This window comes from Gorilla gorilla, chromosome 3, assembly GCF_029281585.2.
Source record: "Gorilla gorilla gorilla isolate KB3781 chromosome 3, NHGRI_mGorGor1-v2.1_pri, whole genome shotgun sequence".
NCBI lineage: Eukaryota > Metazoa > Chordata > Mammalia > Primates > Hominidae > Gorilla > Gorilla gorilla.
In genome coordinates, this window is record NC_073227.2 from 188,383,183 (window position 1) to 188,409,346 (window position 26,164).

Below are 26,164 nucleotides of genomic sequence, written 5' to 3' on the forward strand. Positions count from 1 at the left end.
AAAATATCCAGTCTTCATAAAAGACATGAAAATGATTTTTAAAACATGAACAGAGCCTCAAACACCTGTGGGACAATAGATATGATCTATAATTCTTGTCATTTGAGCCCAAGAAGAAGAGGGCATGATAAAAAATTAAAAAAAACTAATGTGAAGAAATAAAACAATGGCATAAAACTTCCCCCATTAAAAAAAAAGATGTAAACCTAAAGATTCAAGTGACTGAACAATATCCAAACATGGCAAACAAAGAAATTCATATCAAGACATAGCAGAGTCAAATTTTTGAATACTAAAGGCCAAGAAAAAGTTTTGAAAGGAACCAAAGAGAACAGACACGTTACGTATAGAGGGATAACTAATCAAAACGTAACAGATTTCTCATTAAAACTGTCCAGAAAAAAAGAGGGAAAATACGTTTTGGAAACAAAACCTCTCGGTTGAGAATTTATCCCTCAGGATGGAAGGTGAAAAAGACATATTCTCGATGAAAAAGAAAAGATTTATCCATGACTTGCAGATTTGCTCTAAAATAATGGATAAAGACATTTCTTCAAACAGAAGGGACATGATAAGGGGAGGACACATGGAACATCAGGAACAAGGAAAGAGCAAAAGAAAGGGATGATATTAGATAAAGAAAATGAGCTATTCTCCCCTAGTGTTTTTAAAATCATATTTGATGGTGAAAGCAAATATTATAAATTTTGTTTAATATTTCAATATATGTAGGAGTAATATTTAAAACCACTATATCACAAATAGAAAAAGTCAAAGGACCTAACTGTTGGTGAATAGTCTGCATGCCACTTGAATAATAAAATGTTGATTCTAGTAGACTATGATACATTACTTATGTACATTGTAATCCCTAGAGAGACTACTAAAAAAAACAGAGATATACTCAAAAACACTACACATAAATCAAAGTGGAATACTAAAAAATGGTGAAGTAACCTACAAGAAAGCAGGAAAGGAGAAATAGAAGATTAAAAAACAGAAGGAAAGAACAAAGAACAAATAATAAAATGACAATATCAGATATAAATAATTGCATTAAACTAACTAGTCTAAACCAACCAGTTAAAATAATATAAAATAATTTTATATTTTATAAAAATATAAAACTTAAGACCCAATTTTATGCAGCCCACCAAAAATATTTTCTAATATAATGATAGGTAAGTTACAAAATAATATCAAACTATAGATTGTATAAATACTAATTAAAAGAAATCTGAAATGGCAATATTATTTTCAAAGTAGACTTCAGAGCAAAGAATATTACCAGTGACAATGTAGGATATTACATGTTGATATGTCTCAGTTTATCAAGATGACACAACATATATAAATATGTATACACCAAGCAATAGGGTTTCAAAATAACTGAAGCAAATCTTGATAGATCTCAAATAACACATAGCAAATTCACAGGTGCAGTGTGTGACTTCAACACCCATACTAAGTAATTTATGGAAGCACTAGACAAAAGCAAATCAGTATCAAAATAGGAGAACCGAACAACAACATCGAGAACATTCCACCCAACAACAGAAGAATGCACACTGTTTTCAAGAAGAAATGAGAGTATGGAAAGCAAGTGATTACTATTGGCATAGGAAAATAATAGTTTTATTTGTGACATACCAAATATTTTCCTTAAGAATATTCTTATGAATTTAATACAACAATAGTATTCTTTGCAGATCTTCACTTAATAGATAAGTTCTTTTGGCTTGGGATATTATTTAAATTATCAGCATAAAAAATGATCAAAGCAACCTAAAGACATTACAGATTTTGGTATATTTATATTACAGAAAAAAGTAAAATTTCATTCTAAATACATCTAATAATAAGACTGGTGGAGTTTTCTTTTTTCATAGTATTTCACTTATTTATGGATGAAAGTCAACTTTTGCTGGAATGACACAGGATATAGCACCAGCCCTATTGTTATTTTTCTTATTATATTAATAAAGACTGACAATATTTTAAATACAAGACAGAGATAAATTTCTTATACCAATGTCACTAAACAAGTTTGAACTCCTTGCTGAATTCACAAGGTTATTTATACTCCAAATTTAATTTTGAAGGCCCATCAGATGATTTTTCATGAGACTTTCATTTTGTTGAAAGCAAAGATTGGAAACTACTTGATTGCAAAAGTTGGTTACTTATAAATGAGAAACGTTTACACACACATTCAATATCAGTATTTGTAAATGCCCTTCTGTATGGTACCACAGAAGTGTAACAACCTTCGACAATATGTCACAGGAAGATTCCAGATATGCTTTCCATTTTTAAGTGTGAAATAAAGGCAATTACAAAAAGGGAGATGGGAAAAGATAATTTCTTCAAGATCTTCACCATAGGTGATTTCCTGTGCAGATTTTAAAAGAAATAATGCATATGAAAGGTAAAGATCTAGAAATTGGTTTCCTTAAAACAGTGATTTATTAATGTCCTAAACTTAATTTTTTTCTGAACATTCTGTGTAATTGTATGCTTTTATGCTTTATTCTAGAAACTTCCTTAAATTTAAATACAATCTAATGTAAAGCATTTTATATTTATGTACAAATAAGTAATTTTCATAACCTGTTTACACTTACCTGCATTGTATTTATATTTTGTATTGTATTACACATTGTTGTGGCTTTTTTCCAGCATCTTGCACAGTATCATATCAAATATATGCTTATAGAATAAATGAACTTAGAAATAGGAAGGTAGTAACCTAGCCAAAAAATATCCTTTTATCTCAGTAGGTATATTTCTATAGAAGAAGGTGAAAGCTAAGAGCAAATTCTCTGGAGACATGTGCATACGGATTTGATCTTCATATTCCTACACTAGGTATGCTACATATGCTTCTTTCAGATTTGGGATTTAGGTGAAATTAGGACAGTCTTATTTATCCACAAGATTACAATAAGAATTAAATGAGACAATGCAAAGGCCCTGCAATTTGTAAATCTTCAAAAAATCAATTTATTGTTATCATAATTATGATTAATACTAAAATTTGTGATGTGACACATTCCATATGACTGTTAGCATATATATATATACACACATATGTGTATATACACATATGTGTGTGTGTATATATATATATATATATACTTCCTATGCTGTAGATGATAATGCAGAAAATAGTCTGAGACGTACTTTGTTGAAGTTTCTCTTAGTGAAATCATTCATTGCTGGGGAGGAGGAATTAGCTTAACTGTATCATGTGAAAAGGGAGAACAAAAAAATAAGAGAGACAGAGGAAGAAAAAGAGAAAAATGAAGAAATATAAGCAGGAGACTGACTGTGGGAAAGTTTAAGTAAAATCAAATATGTAAGATGGAATGGGAAGTAAAAGTAGTATATAAAAATAGTAAAATGATAATGACACTAACATTTGTAAATTTTGTGACTTTTAACATGCATTCTCATCTATTGTCTAATTGAGTTTCTTATCAAGTTTGTGAATAGATAGGAAAGAAAAGTGATTTGTTCACATACAAGAGAGCTAGGGTTAGAAGATAGAGATTTTGAACTCTTTAAAATGGTATTTAAGTATCAAGGAACAAATATTTGCCTATTCTCTTCCTTTAGTAGGAATAAATCCTGGACAAATGAGGAGTGAATACTTGTAAACCATGCCAGCCATCTTTTTTCCCCTTACTCTCAATATGCAATTATCATGTCTTAAAGTATCCTTCAATATTCTTTCTGCCTCATCACACCCATTGCCACTGCCCTTATTATTTTTAACTGGAGTACTGTAAACACTTCCTAATTAGGTTTTACTCACTGGTTCTTGGCTCCTTCAGAACATCTTTCTCATTCCCAATAGACTGATCTTGCTAAAATAGCAATGTAAGGGTCCTATTCTTTCAATCAATACTCATCACATTCAGTCTAAAATACAAACTCCTTGGCATGACATATAGGAGCCTTCTTGATCACAAACCATTTTCTCATAGATATCCTTTGCTCAAGTAATAGAGAATGTATTAAAAGCCTTGGAATAGCCCATGTTTTGTAAACTATATGCCTTCACACAAACTATTTCCTCTCTTTGAAATGCTTTCTCTGCCTCCTCTGACTAGCTCTTCTGGGTGCCTCAAGCTTCAGCTCAGCTATTATCTTGCCTAGAAACTCTCTAAAGAACTTTTCTCCTGCGCTACCTCCCTGGTCCAGGGTGTGTCCCACAACCCTCATAATACATCATGATCGTGGGTCTTATTAGGTTTATTTTATTAGTTCTTTCATTCTTGCAATAAATAATTATGACTGCTTTCTATATTTAAAATACTGTTCCGAGTTTAGAATACAACAATAAACAAAGCAGTCAACATTTTATCTTACAAAACTTACAATAAGACAGAGGGGGTTAAAAACAACTAAACAATTTCAGAACCATATGATACTCTTATAAATGAGCAGTACAATGTTGATTTGATTTTTCTACAGTCTTGTGTATACTTAGCAAAGATCTTATTACTGGAGCTCATTTGGAAGCAGGAACTGCAGCTCCATCACTATATTTTCTTGCCAATATCACTATATTCATATTGATGGAGGCTGATACATGTTTGTGGAGCTAATAAATACATATGCATTGTTTTAAAAATATGATCTTCTAAAAGATTATATAACTACTGTCAATCTATTCTTATGATTAATAATGTTTATTCTTAAAATATCATCTTCACATTACGTTTGAATGTATACTTCTATGTGAGAGAATTTTCTCTTGTGTTTTCAGAGAAAAATGGCAAGTCCCTCTATATATTTGTTGGCTATCATAAGGTTTCTAACGACTTGAATTCGGTAGTTTGATCCACTAGGATCTGACATGCAGTAACATCCCTCCTCTCATCCCCAGCACTCTGCTCATCCCTATTCTGTTTCAGCTCCACTGGCCTAGTTCCTACCTCAGCTCTCCAGCATTTACAGATGCATCTGCCAGCAACAGTCTTTCTCTAGATATTAAATGCACAGGTTTCTTTGCTCCTCCGATAAGCCTTCCTTAAAAATAGTGCCCTCACCACGTTCTCTTTATTCCTATAACCTGACACATTTTTCTCCATGACACTTGAATGTAAGCTCCATGAATACAGACACGTTCTCTTCTTTGATGTTGAATCACCGTGGACCAGCCCATATTCTCAATTATCATTTGTTGAATGTAATGTTGACAATGCAACTCCAAGGAAGTACAACTGGAGAAGAGAGATTTGGCAGATACTGAGGGACTGAGAAAGTGAGAGAAAACATCAAGAAATATAGAAGAGTCAGAAATTCTATTCTTGGGACAGGAACATGACACCTGAAATCACTGGTATTTAATAATGTTTGATTGAAATATACAGTTGTCCTCTGGAGACATTAAGAGATGAATTAATATGTGATCCTCTGTAAGGAAGCTGCCTTCTCTCTTTATACTGCCTCCCAGGCTTGTGGCATTAGTCCCACAGAGACTGGGTAAATTTAAGTATACACATTTGGACTTCTTTTCCCTGGATTAAATCATCTCTAGTCTATCATTTTCCATCATCATTCATATTTTTTAAATATTCCTTTCAAATTGTTATCATTTTTAAAACATTTAAATTTTTCATATTGCATTTAAGGCATTTGGTGACATGAATTTTTGAAACTTTTGGTCAGGATTTGACAAAAAGAGACTCATAGAATATAAATGCATACCTATCATGTATATAAGAAATCTAGAACTTTTCATGCCTTGGAGTTTTGAGTCATTATGAAATTAGTAGATAATAGATAATGCTAGGTTTATCATGTTTGGGGGTTCAGTGGATCACATTGGATCATTAAATATAATGTTTTGAATATAATAGAATAATGATAAAAGAGCAAGCTATGTATTTTGTTCTAATAACCTTGAATGTTTTTCATTATGTAAGAAAGTCACTTAATGGTATGCCTTTCATGATTTCACATTTGTATTTAATTCTTCATAAACAATTTAACCTAGTTCTGGAGTTGAAAGACTTATAATAATTTAAGCTTAATTTTGAGTTTCTAAATTAATACATGTTATTTGATTTCATTTTTTTGCAAATGTGAGACATGAAAATGAAAATTTGAATTCTGCAAACTCAAAAGAATTTTCCAGCTTAACTTCTGTTTTTGAAGAGTAGTTTCAATTTTCAACAGTCTGATAGATTTGATTGTTGGTATCACTTGTCATATTCCCTCTCTGTTTATCAGTTCACTAAAACCAATATAGAAAGTGCTATTAATATCCCTCTTCTTATCTTCTTGCCAACTATCCATGAAAAGCATCAATCAAGTAATTCCTGTATGAAGGATTTATCAATGCTGCAGTGACTTGTAATTGAAGGCATGTGGCTTCTGTGAATTCATACATTTAAGTTGTGCTTGCTAAATGTCACAGAATAGGAGGTTATCATATAAGGAAATTTAAACTAAGAACCTAATTAATCATTCAAATTAAGTGCATAATGTTAAGAAAAGAGTTTTCTTGCATCATCTATTTCTAGGAACAAGAAAAATATAACTTCATCATTCACATGAACAGGTCCAGCTTTTCTCTTTGTCCTCCAGTGGCCTTATACATAAAGAGTAAACTAGTTAAAAACAGCAGTCAGAGATTCTGATGAGTCTAGACATATTAAAGGAAGAGCTGGCACCTAATGATAAAAAAAAGATTGAATTTTATTAAGTCATCAAGTTCTATGTTTTAGAATTCCACATCAAGGTGAAAATTAGACAAGAAATAAATATTGAATAAAACAGTTTGCCCTGATTCTGGATACATCATTACAGGTTTATGACTTGCAGTGCTTTTCAAATGAAGGGATGTGAGTTCTTCAGAACACTTCACGTTGTGATACTCTTAATGAGCTAGCCCATCTTTATTTCTTATTCCCTCTACAGTAGCCCTGTATTCTTTTCCATTATTGATACTAATTTGAGGGAAAATGTAATGAATTTCTTAGTCAAAAATTCTTTAGGCCGGGTGCGGGCACTTTGGGAGGCCAAGGCAGGCAGATCACCAGAGGTCGGGAGTTTGAGACCAGCCTGACAAACATGGAGAAACCCCGTCTCTACTAAAAATACAAAATTAACCCAGTGTGGTGGCGCATGTCTATAATCCCAGCTATTTGGGAGACTGAGGTGGGAGAATCGCTTGAACCCAGAAGGCAGAGGTTGTGGTGAGCTGAGATCACACCATTGCACTCTAGCCTGGGCAAGAAGAGCAAAACTCCGTCTCAAAAAAATAAACAAATAAATAAATAAAAATAAAAATAAAAACTTCTTTCATTGAAAAGATTTACACTTACTTAAAAACAAATTTACATAGCATTTCCTCCGTGTAATGCTATATCTAGCATTATATATATCTAGATATTGGCAGATTCAACATCTAGATTCTCCTTGCTTCTTTTTTCTGTCCTCTATTTATCTATCTACCTATCTATCTATCTATCTATCTATCTATCTATCTATCTATCTATCTATCTATCTATCTGTCTATCTATCTATGTATTTACCTACATATCTATCCTAATTTTTGGATGTGCCAAGGGTCAGGGATGCCAGGGAGCCTCAAAGGGAAAGCATCTTCCATACTGAAATACTAGAAATTCAGCAAGCAGTGAGCAGTACAACAGGTTAGACATTTCAGGCTTCCACACTTCCTTACAGTTGAAAACTTTAAGGAAATTGGTTTTTCTGTGTTCACAATTGAGCTTTACTAGGTACTTGCTTTTTAGCTGTATTGGCCATGACTGAATTTCATGTGGACTTATATTAAGGAGAAAATTTTTATGTGGAAAACCTCAATGCATTTCTCAGGCTATCAAAATTAATTGAATATGGTCAATGAATACCAATACATGGGAATCATTGTACATGTTCCAGTGGATAAAGAAAATATTTTTGAAACTTCAATATCACTTGACAAGAAATCTGTTTAAATAAAAACATTGCAAGTACAGAATGATGGAAGAAATACGTTGTTTTTCTTGATTAAGAACATCTACAGTCTTTCATAGAATTCCCACAGGAAGCTCAGAAACATAATGGGAAAAGTGCAAAATCTATTGAATGCTTTATTGGCTCAGTTATTCTCTGAATCACAGTAGATATAACTACTCTCCTTGGCCTTAGGGCTGCCTTCAAAAATGCTTGTCTATATCAACTTAGATTGCAAAATAAATAAATAAGTAAAGTGTCAGGAACTGTGTTAAACTACTGCAGGCAGAGATTGAAAAATGGTGCAATAATATTCTAAGAAGTTGACCAAGATCAGAGCTGTTAAGAGGGAGTGACAGGTGGTGTATGCATCCCCAGGCCCTGACTCACTAAATTCTAAATGGCACTTACTCTACCTAGACTAATAATCACAGCAGTCATATTGTACCAGTCACTTCTTGTATTTCTCATCTGTGGTTTCTGTTAAGGATAAGACATTTTAAGAACCTCATAAAGAAATGAAAATTATTAATTTGTACTTTGTCATGGATTCTAAATCCTATATTAATGTAAAACTGTTGCATGAAATATAATTTCTCCATGTACCCTGAGCTTATAAACATTAAGATGTTATCATACAGTGGTGTAATCTTTGTCTCTGTGTGTGTCTGTGTCTCTGCTGAAGTTTCAGCTGTTTGAGAGCCAGGGGCATGTATTTCCATTTCTGTGTCCTTAGCCCCTAACACATCATAAATACAGTACATGATGAATGAATAAAAAGAACAACTAGACAGGTGGACAATGTTAATGATACAAAATATTTTTTTTTCTGGAATTTCATAGGGGAATATATACTGTAGCCCTCTCCTTGACAAAGGATATTTCAGAACTCAGTGAGGTTTCAAATGTAATTCTGAAGACATAACCTTGTTTTGACATGCTTACCAAGCCATAAGCTGCTGGGATTGCAATTTTAAAATGGATGAAATAAGGAAACCTGACATGAGTAAGCTGAGGTTGGGGATGAATGTACTCTAACAGAAAAACAGATGTAGGAGACTTCTTTAATTTTAATTGTTTTAAGATTTGGAGAGTATTTCTGGAGAATGAAAAGAAAAAAATGTAGGGGTTTCCTCTACATATTTATAGCATAACTAGTTAATTACAGAAAATGAGAATAGGAGGATCTGTGTAACCTTGAATTATTTCCAAAAAGTTCAATGAATCAAATTACTGGGATATTTTCATAGGAAAAATATACCCCTTTCTTAGGGAAAAAAAATGCCAGTTTTCCTGGAAGCCTATGAGTCTATTATCAACAGATTCCTTGCCTATTCCAATGTGGACTCATTCTTCAAAGTCTGTAATTCGCAAATCAATTACGTCAGTGCTGGGTCTTAGGGGTAGAAAGAGCTCTTAATCCTAGCCTTTCCGTCTCTCTACCTATGCTTGTAGATCACATGGTGGAAGATTTTCCTATTGCAACAACCCTACATCTCCCTATTTCAACAGTTTTCCTCCCCTCATTGTAATAATCCCTTTGATTAAAATATCTTTTTCTATGCCCAGGTTTATTGTTGTTTGATGACACAATATATTTTGTAGGTAAATAAACTGTGGGAATAAAATATACACACTAAATATGAGAACTATACTTGCCAGGACCTAGAATGTCTATCAGAAAGGTATTTCAGTTACAGGTTTTTGGAAAGCAGGGCAGAATATAACATATAAAGAGTCTGGTAATATTTAATATTGCACCATCAGTCAGCAGAGAGTGTGTGGACAGAAGGCAGGTGAAACAGTACAGAGTCATTAGATTTATCTGAAGAAAGTTTTTTAACTATATAATTTTGTGTCATATCCCCCCAGACTACAACTCCAGATTTACATGTGCTCCCCTAGAAATTTGTTTGTCTCATTTAAAATCTTCAAATATTCCTTCTCCTGAACAACTCCTGCTTTGATTCGGGAGGATGGTGGAAGGCTCCCAGGAGAGGCCCCACTCAGGGCAGTGGGAGCTGGGCATCTGGTTTTGTCCCTGGTGAAAACCTTGGTGAGAAAACGAGCTGGTTGAAATAGGAAAGTGGAAGAGTGGCTAGGGAAGATATTATGCAGGATTTACTTATTCATGATTAAGTATATCTGGTAAAATTGTAACAATGCTTCTATTGTCAGACATTATTTGTGAGAAACAGATCTATAAATCTCTCTCATAGCCATTAAGAGGGAAAGTAAAATTTTCATTTTTACAAAAAATCCATGGCAACCATTAAACTACGTTTCCAAAGAAATATATATTTTATGTCATTAAGACACTTAAATTGTTTACATAAGTTTCACATACTCTTTCCACTCACAATATAACCGATTCCTAACTATAATACATTGTGTTACATAATCTGTTGATATAAAAGTTTGTTTAATTCCAAAAGTAGAAAACGGTCTATGCAAAACAAAACTTCATATTTTGACTTCTTGCATTTAAATGGAAAGTTATTTTAGTTTTTTGGTAAGAGAATTATTTGACACTTCTTAATAGTTTTAAGTATTTATGAATTGTTTACAATGAAGCAGTGAATGAATTATTTTATTGAGCCCATATTTTGAATAAAGTATATAATTAAGTGGAGGGAGTGAAAGTAACAACAGATAAGAAACTATCTAAATTGGAATTTTTGTTTTACAGAAATACTTTACAGCAAGGCAAATTGTACAATATGTGGAAATAATTACAGGAGTGCCCACAAATTGCAGATTAAAGTTAAGATCACTTCCTAACATTTTCTCTGATAAATACATCACCACAGCTATTCTTGGATTTATTCATAATGTTTAAATATAGACTTCCATGTTCTCATGTAGGTTGGCTTGTACTCATTTCTGCTTTTCATTTTACAGTACTATATGCCATATTATTTCTAAAAGGAAGAAAAAGAAATCTGTTTATTAGGAAATAATTATATTAGCAGATCTTAATCTCCAAACTTCCAATTAACTAGTTGGACAAATGGAAAGAAAATATTAACTTAATATGTCAATGACTTCATATACATTTTTATTTTCTGTATCATTATTAACCCAAACTGCTTCTAAATTTTTATCTTGTGTTCCCAGGGATAGATTCAAATTGTTAGAAAATCACATATTTTAATCTGATTATTGGGGTGTATTTCTGACGCACCTTTGATTGTTAGCTCAGGTCAATATTAGTTACACCGGAGGAGTCTGCAACAGCCAGTTCCTACAGAGTAAAAATTTCACGCTGTCTTGAAAATTCTCATCAGCAGAGTAACATTTTCATATGCTACTGAAAATGGCCATAGTTTATTTAATAAATTAACTTAACAAAGGAAGGAATATATACAATTCTCATGACTGAAATATTCAGAGTTAGTTTAGGTAAGTCTTGTACTGGGGACTCTAATAATACCAGCATTTTTTCACATAATATTCAGGTAGAAGAAATATATCGCTTATAGTTATTAGGAAGCAGAAATTGTCCTCTAATAAATAAATTGGTATTGTAGGGAAAATAAAGATTTGTTTTCCTCACTGATTGCAAGGTTTATGACTGAGATGCCTGTAACAAAAAACAGATGAATAAAAGAAAAGCACGTAAATTTATTTAATATAAGTTTTGCACCAAATGAGAGCCTTCAGAAATGAAAACCAAAAGAAATGGGGAAATCTGTTATGTGTATGGACAGTTGTGCAGAAGTATGATTGGAGAACAAAAGAGTACCATCTAATGGTAATAAACTGGAAGGATCGGGGGGTTAGCAAAATCTTTTTTTTTTTTTTTTTTTTTTCAGATTTTTCCTGACATCTCTATATCTTTATTCCTCCAAGTATAGGGAAGATTCTTCTGGAATGACGGTTCTGTGACCTACTGTAGAGAAAAGTTAGATAATCCTTTTATGGTATTCTTTAGTGGATAATAATAAGAGAGTCAGAGAGATCTACCTGCTTCTGCTGTTTTCCCAAATGCTAAGGTGCCATATTTTGGAGTAGTATGTCCTAACATTCATCATTCCTATCTGAAAATGCATTGATGAATTGTCTCATAAGTTAATAAACCAGTCTTTCAGTCCCAGAATTAGGTTGGTCCAAACAGTTTAAGTTGTATCTCATTTCAGAAGGCAGTGTTGCTGCTTCCACTAAAGTTATGACTGTATGGTGTAATCAATCAGGAATTTAAGAGACATTTACATGAAAACAACAGAAAGACACAGGCTAGAACAATGAATAAACTCAATTTTGAGTCTAGAGGAGATCTGGTAGAGATGATTTCTACATACTAGCTTAAAGCATCTTCAAATGGAGGGTAGGCAGTGACAATCTGAAAGATTTTCCTTGTTTGTAGTCTGCATAAGGTGCCCCAGTAAACTTTTGGGGTATCCCACATAGCAACAGGCATAAAGCCTGTCTGTAAGCAGTTGCGATGACTTTTCTGAAGTCTATGTCAAGCTGTCCAGCTTTAGTTTGCGGGTATTCAGGAAAAGGAGAGTTTTAATATTTGGTGATACCAAGTGAGAAGAGTAGAAGAAAAATTGGAAACATTAGTTTGGAGAGTTATAGTCAGATATTGGATAATCTGATTCAGGTTTTGTAATACAACCTCAAAAACAATGAATAGGGCTAGAATCTAATAACAAGTGTACCACATATTTTTTTTTCTGAATCATATTTTTTCTTTCTACAGTTACCTTTATTTCTACCAAAGATGATCAAAGTAAGACTAATTTGTTTGCAAAAGTTTTTGTTTTATTAAACATGGCCTGATTATTTACACAAGTAAGGCAAGTATTAGTACTGTCATCGAGTATATAGTCTCTTTTTAAGTCTCCTTTGCTGAAAATTTTAATAAGGAATCTCAGATTAGACATTTGAAAGTCTCTGAATGCTAGGAAACCAAGCTAAGGGCTCGTCATCAGACTTTGCCTGTAACACCTACATATTTAAGTGAATATAACTCTTATCAATACGCAGAAAATATATCAAGATTCCTGGGCCTATTAGGAAGTGACATCCCTTACTCATCACTAAGGCAACCATGTACAAGAACCATATATGGGAATCATGTATGTAGGATATAAAGCCAATTCCTCCCACCAACCCCAAACTATAATAACCAAAGGCTTTCATTTGCTCTACAAAGTCAACCTTAGTTTCTTAAAGTTGTCTGGTAATATCTGAAAATATGATATTCCAGTCAAAATCTTGGTAATATTACCAGTGCTTCAAATTGTGTCCTGTTACAGAAACAGATTCTTATTTAATTCGTGCAAATATCTATATTACCATAAAAATAAGAATACTAATAGTTTCCAAATTATAGAGAGATAAGGCAGTAAAAAAAGTAATTGTTTTATCTTTGTTTATTAAAAAAATACTAAATTGTGTAAGCTATAGATAGCTTAAGAGTAGGAAATGTTTTCTTAAATTTGGAAAACAAAACATTAAAGAAGCAGCAATGCTTCAAATAAAAGTTCATAAAAATGACTTCAGTTCATTCAGTCCTATGTAATTAATTATTGATCTGTTTAATTTTGATTGGTGATTGTATAAACCCATCAGTTTCTTTATTGCATTTCTAAACATTTTTACTGAATCCAATGGTATGAACTTAAACTTACAAGAAACCTATATTCTGAAGTACTTATCAGAGTCTATTTCGTGAATCTCCTTGAAGAAAAACCAGTGTTGGATTTTACTGGTTGCAAATATTTGCAGAGAAGAATCAAAGTAAAACAATAACTGTAGAAAATAGCTAAAATAATCACTGTTATGGATCTAATGAGAATTTATTATAATAATGATGCAATTGACAAGAAAATTTGGTTATTTCTGTGGGATACAACATTTTAACATAATAAATAAAATTATAACTGATAACATTATAAAAGACATACCAAAATTCTAAAAATTTCATAAAAGTTCTGAAACACTCACACAAAATATTGGTCAAAGTATCCATAATTATATATAAATACATCTCAAGACATCTATTGTGTAGCAAGGTGACTATAGTTAATCAAGATGTATTTTTGAAAAATGTAATGAGAGTGGACATTACGTGCTCTGACCACAAAAAAAAAAAAAAAAAAAAAGTATGTGAGATGATGCTTAGGGCTTAGATGGGCAACATAACAGATAATTCAAGGAAACTGGATGAATGACTGAAGATGACAAAAGGAGGAAGGAGGACCAGAAGCAAATAAAAGAATCTTACAGAAGCCAGTTTGAGGGGATTTTAATCTTCCCAAAGAGGGCAATGACGTTCTACATTATGTTTAGCAAAAATCGTTCCAACAAGAAAGGAAACAAACAGAAAGAGCAGAATATATGGTTAGCAGGGTTTCAAAAAGAGTGATTTCTGGTGACGAGTAAGTACCCATAGGAGAAGCATGACCCATTGGAGAGAATAGAGGACTCAATAGTATCCTTGATATATTCTTAGTACCAGCTGTCAACCACGCTGACTTCTGATCATAGAGATCTTTAAAACAAATAATAAAAAAACCCTTCCTAGCAATGTTGAACTCACTTTTTCTTATTTAAAAAAATCAAAGATATCTATCAAGTGACTCAAAACCAAACAGAGTAAGCCTTTTATGACTTAACTATGAATGCAAGAAACATCTTCAAAAAGAATGCAAAAAGATGCAACCTTCTCAAGATCCAGAACCACAGCAGAAACAAGCTAAAAGACCTTTGCTGTCAAAAGAATACCTTTGTTGTAAAATAACAAAGGTTGAAATGACAAAATCCCCTGGAAGACTGGGACTTCTTATTATAAACTTCCCTGACAGCTGGCATGACTGATCAAAGAGAGTGCTTGGGCTACCAGCCTCTTGGACTGGCTGCCTAAAGCAAGCTGACACTTGCACCACCCAGCTGACAGAGACAGACAGAATATTCTCAGTGGTTACAAAGCCAACTTCTCTCAGAACACAAAATAAGACAAACAGGAAATAGATAGCTGTCCTTGGGAGGGAAAGGATCAATAACAAATGGGTACCAAAAGATTAAATTTACACAAGATTTACAATCCAAAATTTTTTTTTTCTGTTAATCTAAATTTTGAAAGGAAGAAACAGAAGAAACGTTTACCTTTGTCTCTTGACCAGGAACTGTAGAGATGCAGGTGAACTGACTAGTAAGAATGTTCACCTTTCACCAGCTTTTTGCCAGCTGTTTATGAATCTCATTCACAGGCTCCAGTGTAAGTGGGGTGTCTCAGCCACCCAGCATTGGGTGCCAGAAACAGTAGGGTTGAACACATTTTTTCCTCACTCATCACAAGGTTTATGCTGAGACTCTTATGACAAAAGACGGATTAACAAGAGAAAAACGTATATATTAACTTAAACTGAGTTTTACATGACATTGAGCCTTCAGAAACAAAGACCCAAAGCAATGGAGAAATCTGTGTATTTTTATGGACAGCTGTGCAGGAGTATGACTGTAGGATAAAAAAGGATGATGCAATGGTAATAAACTTGGAGAAACTTAGAAAGAACTGTTTAGATTTTTTTATTTTTCATTTTTGGTGTCTCTGCATCTTCATTCATTTCCTCCAGTCATAGGGAGAAGACCTGGGAGGCCATGGTCTCATCTGGGATGAGAGTTTTATTACCTACTTTAGAACTTAAAAAGAATTCTTATGGCCTTCTTCAGGGGACAATGGTGAGAGAAGATCAGAGAGGCCTTTTCCTACTCCTGCTATCTTCTGAAATGCCACAGTGCCATATTGTGGGGTAGTGTGTCCTGAATCCCATCCATATGAAAATTATCATGTTGAATTGTGACTGTGTTGGCATACAACTAGATAATTTCTTTTATTTTTTTCTTATTTATTTTTTTCATACACTCTTTCTTAAGCCTGGCCTGGGTTTAAGGTCTTGAACTGGGAATCTACTACAGGCTAATGTCACATACTTATTCTTTACCACCTCCTGTCCTCACATCTCTGAGTAGGTGGCAAGAATGAAATCATGAAAGATACAACGTGAATAGGAGATAATGCAAGGTCTAGCAACTGGGTACATCTAGAGTGTTAAGATTTGCTAAGAGTGAGACGTATAATAGAGGAGATAAAAATGTTAGCATCAGCATATTAGGATTGCAAGGATAAAACATTATTGTCACCATTCTGCTGAGTGTCAATCCCACTTGGTAATATGCAATCTTCCTACAGTTGATACAGAGACTATGCAAAATTGATTCAGAGGAACCTCATTATGAACTGAGCACTATTATCAAATGTGTCTTGAGAGTATTTTTCCTGGCAGCATCTGATGCTTTTGAAAACTTAATAGATGTAATACGGCATCCTCTTCTCCTATTAGTATCATTCACATTTTGAGAAATTAATTTTCTTACGTTGCCTCTCACAGATGAGTTATGAAGTAATGATGAGTTATGTAGTGATCAATTCAAAGGCAGATATTTGAGAGGATAAAATGCTTGAGAATAAAATGATTTCTTTATCTCTAGAAATACATCTTCATGTTTTCTCTTATTTTTCTCTACAAAATAGCAAGATAAGTTTTCATAGCAAACTAAAGAGTGGATAAAGGTTACAACACATAAGAACAATAGAAACACACTTTCATTATAATTTAATATTCATTTATTTTCTATTTTGATTTTACAAAATGATATAATAATGTTGGAGAGTGCCCATTTTAAGAAAATACAGACTGCAAAAGTAATTCTTAGACTTAGTTATTCGAAAATAATAAAACAATGCTTTATTTGAGGGTAAGAACAAAAAAATTCAAGCAAATTGAACAGAAGAGTGCTATAAGATTATCTGATTTATTTGGGTGAAGAGAGGTGAAAGGATAGTTGATGCTGTCATAATGTAAAAGAAAATAATTTTGCAGTTGGGTAATAATCCATACATTTCACATCAACTTACAAAATCCAGCTTTTCTGTTATGCTTAATAAATATCTGACAAACATGGTTGAAACTCATGAATTAGAAAATTAAGAAGTCTCTCTAGGTATATATGTAAAGACTCAAAGAATAATAAATATATATTACATAGACTGTGTCAAAAAATATTAACTTACCAAGTTATATTTATGGCCTATACCTCCCTGTCTAGGAAGAAGTTATAATTTAGGGAAGTTCCCTTTATAACTAAGATTTAATACATATGTAAGAATGCATTATAATTAGAAAGGAGGCAGAACTAGCAGGAAAATAAGGTCAGTTTAGAAAAATTTAAAAGAAAAATAATGTTGATTTTATTTTGGCTCTTTGGAGTTTTAGAAAGTTAGAAATATATTAGTTTATGAAAAGAAGTTTTGGGACTAGAGAAAAATGTATTAAGGGAAGCTCTACATGAAAGAATGGTAGAGTGAGATATTCTAAGTCAAATCCAGAGAAAAATACATCTGTGAGACTGGAGGTTAGCTGTCTGTAAGCTAACTGTGATGCTTGAAGAAGAGGGACATAAACTGAAAACACATACTACCAAACAGGATCTCTATAGTGAAAGGAAATAAAAGAGGCTTATTTTAGCCAGTGCTCAAACACTCTATATTCCTGTGGTTCTTTTAACCTGACTGCCTGCAGTAACTTACCCTCTGACTCATGAGGCATCCCATTCCAAGTAACCCTGAAAGGGGATATAACTCAATTAAAAAATTAAAAATCAACCTTGGGGACAAAAAGCAGAACCAACCATTGGAAATATTGGCCTTTTATGCTTTAGTTTAGAACAATTTTGAATTTGAGATAGGTTTGTAAAATATACAAAAACACTATCAGAGGAGGCAGAACAAGATGGCTCAGTAGAATCCCTCAGCAAACCTTCTTTCTGTAGGAACACTAAACCGAACAACCACCCACACAAGAAAGTGTCTTCTTCGGAACGACAACAAAAAATCATGTGAGTGATCACAGTATCCGGTTGTAACATAACAAGCAAGACTGCATTTTAGAGTTGAAGAGGGTAGGAAAGATAGTCTTGCATTGCCTATTCCGCTCCTCCCCCAACCCCAGGCAGGACAGTGTGGACAGAAAATCTTTGTTGAGCTTTCTGGAGTAAGCTCAAAAAATGTGCTAGGGGAGGGAGAGCAAAGTGAGTGTGGGACTCTGCACTGGGACTCAGTGCTGCCCCGTCACAGTGGTAACACACATTGGACAGAATTCGGCTGGTGCCCATAGAGGGAGTATTTAGACCAGTCTTGGGCCAGAGGAACATCCTCCATCCCAGAAGAAGAAATCTGAGTCCAGGCCAGCTTCACTATCAGCCGACAAAAATGGCCTGGGACCCCCTCAAATAAATTTGAGTGGCAGTCAGGCCATAGAGACGGCAGTCCTTGGGTGAGTCCTGGTGCTGTCTGTGCTGATCTCAGAGGCAGTGGGCTAGGGATGCAACTCAGTGAGATGCTAGCTGTGGTGGCCAAAGGATTGCCTGCATCACCCTTCCTCCGGCTCCAGAAAGTCCAGTACAGGGAGAGACTCCTTCCACTTGGGAAAAGGCAAGAGAAGAAAACAGAGGGCTTTGTCTTGCAACTTGGGTATGAGCTCAGTTGTAAAGCACCAACAGATTCCTGAAAGTCCCAGTTTTAGGCCTTTGCACTTGGATGGCATTCCTAGATTCACCTTGCTCCGGAAGGAAATCTGCTATATCGATAGGCAGGCTTAGTCCTGGTAGGATCAACTACCTGTTAACTAAAGTAGCCTTGGGCCTTGAATAAACATCAGAAGTAGCCAGGCAGTAGCCACTGCAGACATTGGGTCAGTGCCAGTACTATGCTGGTCTGGAAGGTCACGGGCTTTTAAATGCCAGGCTGTGAAAGAACCCAAGAAGGGAGGCTATACCCTGCAAAGCCACAGGGATGAAGCTGCCCAAGGCTGTGGGAGCCCACCTCTTACACCAACATGACCTGGATGTGAGACATGGTGTCAAAAGTGATCATTTTGGAGTTTTAAGTTTCAATTACCATCGTATTGGATTTGGGACTTGCATGGGGTCTTTAGCCCCCTTGTTTTGGCCAATTTCTGCCATTTGACATGGGTATATTTACCCAATGCCTGTACCCCCATTGTATCTAGGAAGTAACTAAATTGTTTTTGATTTTACAGGCTCATAGGAGGAAGGAACATGCCTTGTCTCAGATGAGACTTTTGACTTGGACCTTTGGGTTAATGCTGGAATGAGCTAAGACTTTGTGGGACTGTTGTAAAGGCATGATTGTGTTTTGAAATGTGAGGACATAAGATTTTGGAGGGGCCAGGGGCAGATTGACATGGTTTGGCTGTGTCTCTGCCCAAATCTCACCTTGAATTGTAGTTCCCATTATCCCCATGTGTCCTGGGAGGGACCCGCAGGAAGTGATTGGAACATGAGGCCTATTTCCACCATGCTGTTCTTGTGATACTGAGTGAGTTCTCACAAGATCTGATGGTTTTGTAAGTGTCTGGCTTTTCCCCTGCTGGTACTTCTCTCTCCAGACACCTTGTGAAGAAGGATGTGTTTGCTTCCCCCTGCACATGATTGTCAGTTTCCTGAGGCCTCCCCAGTCATGCAGAACTGTGAGTCAATTAAACCTCTTTTCTTTATAAATTTCCCAGTCTTGTTTTTTGTTTTTTTTGTTTTGTTTTGTTTTTAGATATAGCACTGTGAGAACAGACTAATACACTCTCATAATTGAAAAGGGGAGTGTTTGGTTAGGTTGTTCTCTTCTGTATTTTTCACAATTATACATTGTGTAAAGTATCACATAAACAGTTGTGATGTTAAAAACATAATTTAAAGAGACAGCAATAAGAGAAGTATATTAAGATGCTTTGCCATATAAGTGTCATGATTAATATTAAGGGGAGGATAAATTTAGTTCTGCTCCTTCCACTTAGATAACCTGTCAGAGAATGAAATGATACTTAGAAGGTTTCGCTCAATAATATTATTATGGTTTATTTTTCAAGATTTTTTGCCAGTGCTTTCTGTTGCTAAGGGTTAGAGTTATGCAGTAAATGGATATTTGCTTAGTAGAATTATTAATGAATATTTGCACATATTATAGTATTCCTAGAGCTGAATCTGTTGTAGGGATAAGAAAATCTTGAATTGTTCTGCATAACAAAGTGTGAGAAATTGTTCACTTCAAAGAAACTAGGCAAGGGGTGGAGGAGGCTTAAGATGGGAGGATGAGTCCTCTAAAAAAATGATATCTCTTATTATTATTAAATTGCATGCCTGGTCCTAAAATTCACTGTAAGGCCCTTACATTTTCATAAAATGTCTGTAGCATACAACTTTTTATGAAGAATTGTTTCTCCTTGCAAAAACAAAATCCTTTTGTAAGGAAAATCAGAATAAAATAAAAGAGTCTTTGTTTCTTGTTTTTTGTCCTTATGGAGGGGAAAGGCAAGACCAGCCTTCAATCATGAGCCAAGAATCTTGTCACATATTCATTAGAAGCAGATGATCAGAAAATACCAGTGATATTCGAGTGGGAAGGAAAGTCACATTTTCCTTCTTTGAAATTATAACATTAAAATTAAAGGTGACTACTGTATTGGTTATGCATGCAAACATCCCCTTTCAGTATATATAATTACTCCTAGAAAAGGAAGAAAGATAAAGGGTATATATAACTAATATTTACTAGTTCATTACATGGCGAATCAACTTGCCAGAACTACCCACACCTGTACCAGGTGTCAAATTAATAAATCTAGACTTAGTAAGGGAAGAATTTTTGTGGAGAGGATTATTGCAAGGTGGAAGTTGGAGGGGACTCTTGCAATAGGAAAAAATACAATGATCTGTTAGTGTCTAAAGGTTTAGTCAAAAAGTGGTCTGTCTTATAGACATGGAAGAACTGATGTAAAGAAGTAGGATGAAAGGATGGTATGGATTTGATAGTAAATCAAAATTTTTTTACTTTGTGGACAGCCTATTTTTTGTGAGGGGCCCTTGAGGTTGTTAAAGAGAGGGTATACACTGCCTCAGGCTGAGGGTGGGCCCAACTTCAGGGGCTTGAGGGAAGGAGAGAAGCTTAAGCGAAGTTTTGTTTCCATTGATCAGTGGGTACTGAAGAAACATACCTCTCTTGATAATTTCTCCTCGGGCTTCTTCTAAACTCTCTGCTCAAATAGTCCTCAACTTTTGGACTTCCCTGTTCATGTCTGCGTTGTCTGATTTCAACAAGAATCCTGCTAGAACAGTTTAACCACAATTCCCTATTCTCAATATCTAATCACCCTTGATATCTGATTGATTTTCTCATACTCCACCAACCCCCAGTTGATGTCTGATCACCCCGATCACCCTGGCTTGCCTTCAGCAAGAATCATGCTAGGTCAGTTTGGCCAGATTCTCCCTTATCCCTGATGTTTCCTTTTAGTAATGTTTCTGCCACTGACCCCAACTTTGCTTCTTGTCTATAAATTACCACTTGACCATGCTTTATTTGGAGTTGAGCTCAATTTCTCTCCCATTGTAAAACCTCATTGCAGTGATGATCCCTACACTTATTGCAACAATCCCCCTTGAATGAAGTCTTCCTTACCATATATAATAAGTATCATAGATAATTTCCTTTTTCTTTAACAGTACAAAACAGTTCAGCTAATCATTTATAAGTCAAGAATGAGGATTTGAAAGTTCTGTGCCTGGCCTTGTCCTAGGTAAGCAAAGGGTGAACAAGTGTTGTCTAAGTCATATAAAAAAAAGAGAAAATTCCATACAGTAAGTTGTTCCCTGGAATACAAAAGGGAGCAGAAAAAGAAAGAATTCCTTTAACTTTCCCTGTTTTCTAGGAGCACAGGGCTCAGGTAAAATTCAGTTTGTCAAAGGATAACTCCTCCTCTAACAATAAGTCCAGATATAAGAAATTCTATCTATAAGCAATAGTTATTATAAAAATAATTAATTTTCATGAACAGAATGTAAATTCATAGATTTACATGATGCATATAATACAAATATTAATACTGTTGCAAATGCAAGCTAAATTACATCTAGTGATTACAATGAACCAGACACTGCATTAACTATATTGAATGGACTATCTAATTATTTCTCACAATTTTATGAGGAATTTAGTATTTATACATCATTTTATAGGACAAAACACAGAAACAAAAGTGAGAACTTAAGACAATTGCCTAAAGCATCAGTGTAGTTAAATGACAGATGAATTTATTGTTGAAGTGTTTCCCCCTTTTCTTGCTTTAAAATATGGGGGAAACAAAGGTGGTTTTTCTACTGTGACTCACCCCTTAACATCACTGATACCACATGTGCACGGGAGGTATTTTTCCCACACACTAAGCAACATTCCAGTCGATACCAATTGGGCTTCCTAAAGTCAATTTAATTCAGACAGGATCTACTGAAGATAGCATCAGATCCCACAGGTTGAGGACCCAGTCCTGTAAGACTGCCCCGACTCCCAAGCTTCAGATACAAATTAGAAGTAATAGGTTGTCACCTATACTTCTGACTGACTGACCAGTTACAAATTGGGGATATCTACCTCCTACTTGGGTTAGATGAATTTGATAGAGTAGCTCACAGAACTCAGAAAAACAATTAACTTACTGGCTTATTAATAAAAGATAAAAATAAATGATACAGAGGAACAGTCAGATGAAAAGATGCACAAGGTGAGGCCTGGAACGGTCCTGAGTGCAAGAGCTTCTCTACCCAGGGAGTTGAGGTGTGCCAACCTCCTAGCATACTCATGTATTTGCAGACCTGGAAGCTCTCTGAACCCCATATTTCAGGGCTTTTTAAAAATTTTTTTATTTTTTTGAGACGGAGTCTCGCAGTTGCCCAGGCTGGAGTGCAGTGGCGCCATGTTGGCTCACTGCAGGCTCCACCCCCTGGGGTTCACGCCATTCTCCTGCCTCAGCCTCCCGAGTAGCTGGGACTACAGGCGCCCGTCACCACGCCCGGCTAATTTTTTGTATTTTTAGTAGACACGGGGTTTCACTGTGTTCACCAGGATGGTCTCGATCTCCTGACCTCGTGATCCGCCCACCTTGGCCTCCCAAAGTGCTGGGATTACAGGCGTGAGCCACAAGCTTCATCCTGTAGGTATGGTTAATTATTTACTATAGTTACCATTCCTCTTTAATTTCTGGAGAATGGGGAATGGGGCTGAAAGCTCCAAGCTTCTAATTATGGGTTGGTCTTTCTAGTGACCAGTCCCTATCCAGGAGCCCACAAAGTGTGGCCTCATTAGAACAACAGACACTCCTATCACCCAGGAAATTCCAAAGAATATAAGAGCTATGTGCCAGAAACTGGGGTCAAAGATCAAATATTAGAACAGAAGACTCTCTTATCACCCCTATTGACAAGGATAGTGTTAGCAGTGATGAATCCATAGCAGTCCGCAGCAACCTCAATTCTTACCTCCTCAGAAGAAATAATTTGTCCAAGGAGCATGAGGCAGAGGAAGAGACAGAGGTAAGCTTTAGAGCAGGAGTGAAAATGTACTAAAAAGTTTAGAGCAGAAAAGAAAGAAAGTAAAATACACTTGGAAGAGGGCAAAGTGGGTGACTTGAGAGATCAAGTGAGCTGTTTGACCTTTGATGTGGGGCTTTAAATGTTGGCATGCTTCCAGGCGGTTCTGTCTCTTCTCCCCTGATTCTTCCCTTGGGGTGGGATGTCCACATGTCCAGTGGCCTGCCAGCACTTTAGAGGGGCTGCATGTGCAGTGTGTTTAGAAATTATGCACATGTTCACTTGAGGGGTTCTTCCCTTACCAGTCAAGTGTTTCTAGAGGAAGGTCATATACCAGCTAAACTCTGCCATTTTGCTTTTTATTCTGCATGTGTGAGCCCAGTGACTCAAGTCCTGAGATCTTATCAGAAAGCTGCTTATCACCAACTTTATGTGTTTTGTCTCTATCGGGAGACCTGCCTTTCCCTGGCACCAGGTGAATCCAATTATTATTTTAGATAGACAGCTTAACAAACTTGATGGTCGCCTGATATTCCGGGTAGCGGGTGCGGTTACTCTCCTGTCCTGCCAATGTCTGCCTGATTACCTATGGTAACAATATCAGGAGGTGTCTCAGGAACAGGGACAGAGACCAAAGATGGAAACAAAATATTGTCCTAGCACCCCAAAAGCTCAGGAATTATAACCATTTTTAAAAGCCCTGTGTCAGGGACAGGGGAAGAGACCAATATGTATGTTTCTTATTATTTTTACATTGGTAGTCAAGCTGTTTTCAGCCATTACATTGAGCTCTCATCAATTCCTTCATCAAGTTTGAGGTATGTGACAGATTCGTATGCCCAGAGGCTGAAGAAGAACTAGCAGAGTGAATTATGACTATGACTCTGCCTTATGTGAGGAAATTAAAAATATTTAATATTTTTCTTTCCATGCTCCTAGGCTGGGGCCCATATATCAAACAGGTAGATAACACGTTAACAAGAGGAAAACCACTTTTATTAAGTATGCATGGGAATTCTCAAAGAATGTGGTTGTCAAGGAGGTGGCTAGATGATATCTGTGGATATACCATCTTAGACTAAACAAAGGAAAAGGGGTCTCAGACTTCCAGGTGGGGGAGGGGAGTAATGGGAAGGCGAAGGGAGACATGTGTGGTAAAAAAGTGTTGTCTTATTATGCAGATAAGAATCTCTCAGGTGATAAGAGTTTTCTCAGACACTAGCTCTCTTCTTGGTATGGAGATAACTGTATAAATGGGAATTTTATTTGTAAATGAAAATTTCCTTAACAAAAGGGGACATTTGTATTCTATTTTTGGGCAGTTAGGAGGAGATAAAGAGTTTTTCTTGCATCCACTAGTCTTCATGTCCTTTAGCTCAAAATAATCTGTATGCTAAAGAGACATATTTTGGAATGGAATATTCTGATACCCTTCACTGATGTTCTGGGGTTCAAATGGAGATAAAATCAATTTGGACCAAATTCTTTTTTTTTTTTAATAGATGTGACCAATTATAAAGGTATAGATAAAGATTTTTAAAGACAAAGGTATTAGGCATGACTTTCACTTTTTTTTAAAAGAAGTCAGGATCTCTTAAAAATTAAAAGTTTGTAATAATCGATACTGATGATTTCTTAGGTAAATTTAGAATATCATATGATGACAAATGACATTTGATTGGTGTATTGAAGTTATTGTGTCAATGGTTTAATGTATGACACTATAAATTTATCTTTACATAATTCTTTTAAGTAATTGAATGAGAAAAACAGTATTGCTACACATGAATAATTCAATAATAAAAATAGAAAATTCATATACAGTAGTTAATAACATAACTAAATAATAAGTAATACAATCAAGTAAACTTTTTCTTCTAGATGTTTGTCTATAATTCTGCTTTACAAGCCATGTGTCAAATTCAGTAAATCTAAACTAATTATTTACATTAATATCTTAGTTGAAGATGATAATTAGCTTATGTATGGAGGATAAATTCAGGGATATTTCACATTCAAAAAGTTAGTTTAGGGTTTCACTTCTTCTGTAAAATGAGCCCATTGTTATTAAATTCAACTTTGTATCCCTTGTATATGAAATATAACAAGAAAACACGGTCATTTTGTTAGAATAAAATCAAATATGTAATCAGGAAAATAGATTAGTGAACATTTTACAGTAAAATCACTGGTTACCTTGGAATATTAAAAATAATCACACTGTCAGTATCTGTAAATAAAATATTAGAAATTATAACAAGATCTTAGTGTAATTTTTTAATAGAAGTCTGTGTCTGTGTGCTATATTATGTATAATGAATTAGCAAACCCAAGTAAAACTTAGATATGGGCAGAAGCCATACAAATTTGCATATCAAATTAAGGTTTGATGAGAAAGGAACAGATGATGACTGTTTTTCTGTTTTGATTTTAAGTGTTTGTAAGTGTGTGATTCTATGTACTCCTTTTTTGTGCTTATTTGCAATGGATTTAAACTCAGAATTCAATCATCTAATGAAAGAAAAAGAAAGCCTAATTTTTAAATATGTCAACCTGTTTATGCAATATAAATATTCAACATGGATAATTTGGGCCAAAATACTGGTATTTGAGGAAATATAACCTAGAAATTCCTTTTACCTTGAGCTTAGAATGTATTCATTTTATTTAGTTCTGTGGCTCAAAATCAACACATTAATTCATTTGCTTCAATCAATATTTGTTGAGCTTCTACTCTATACCA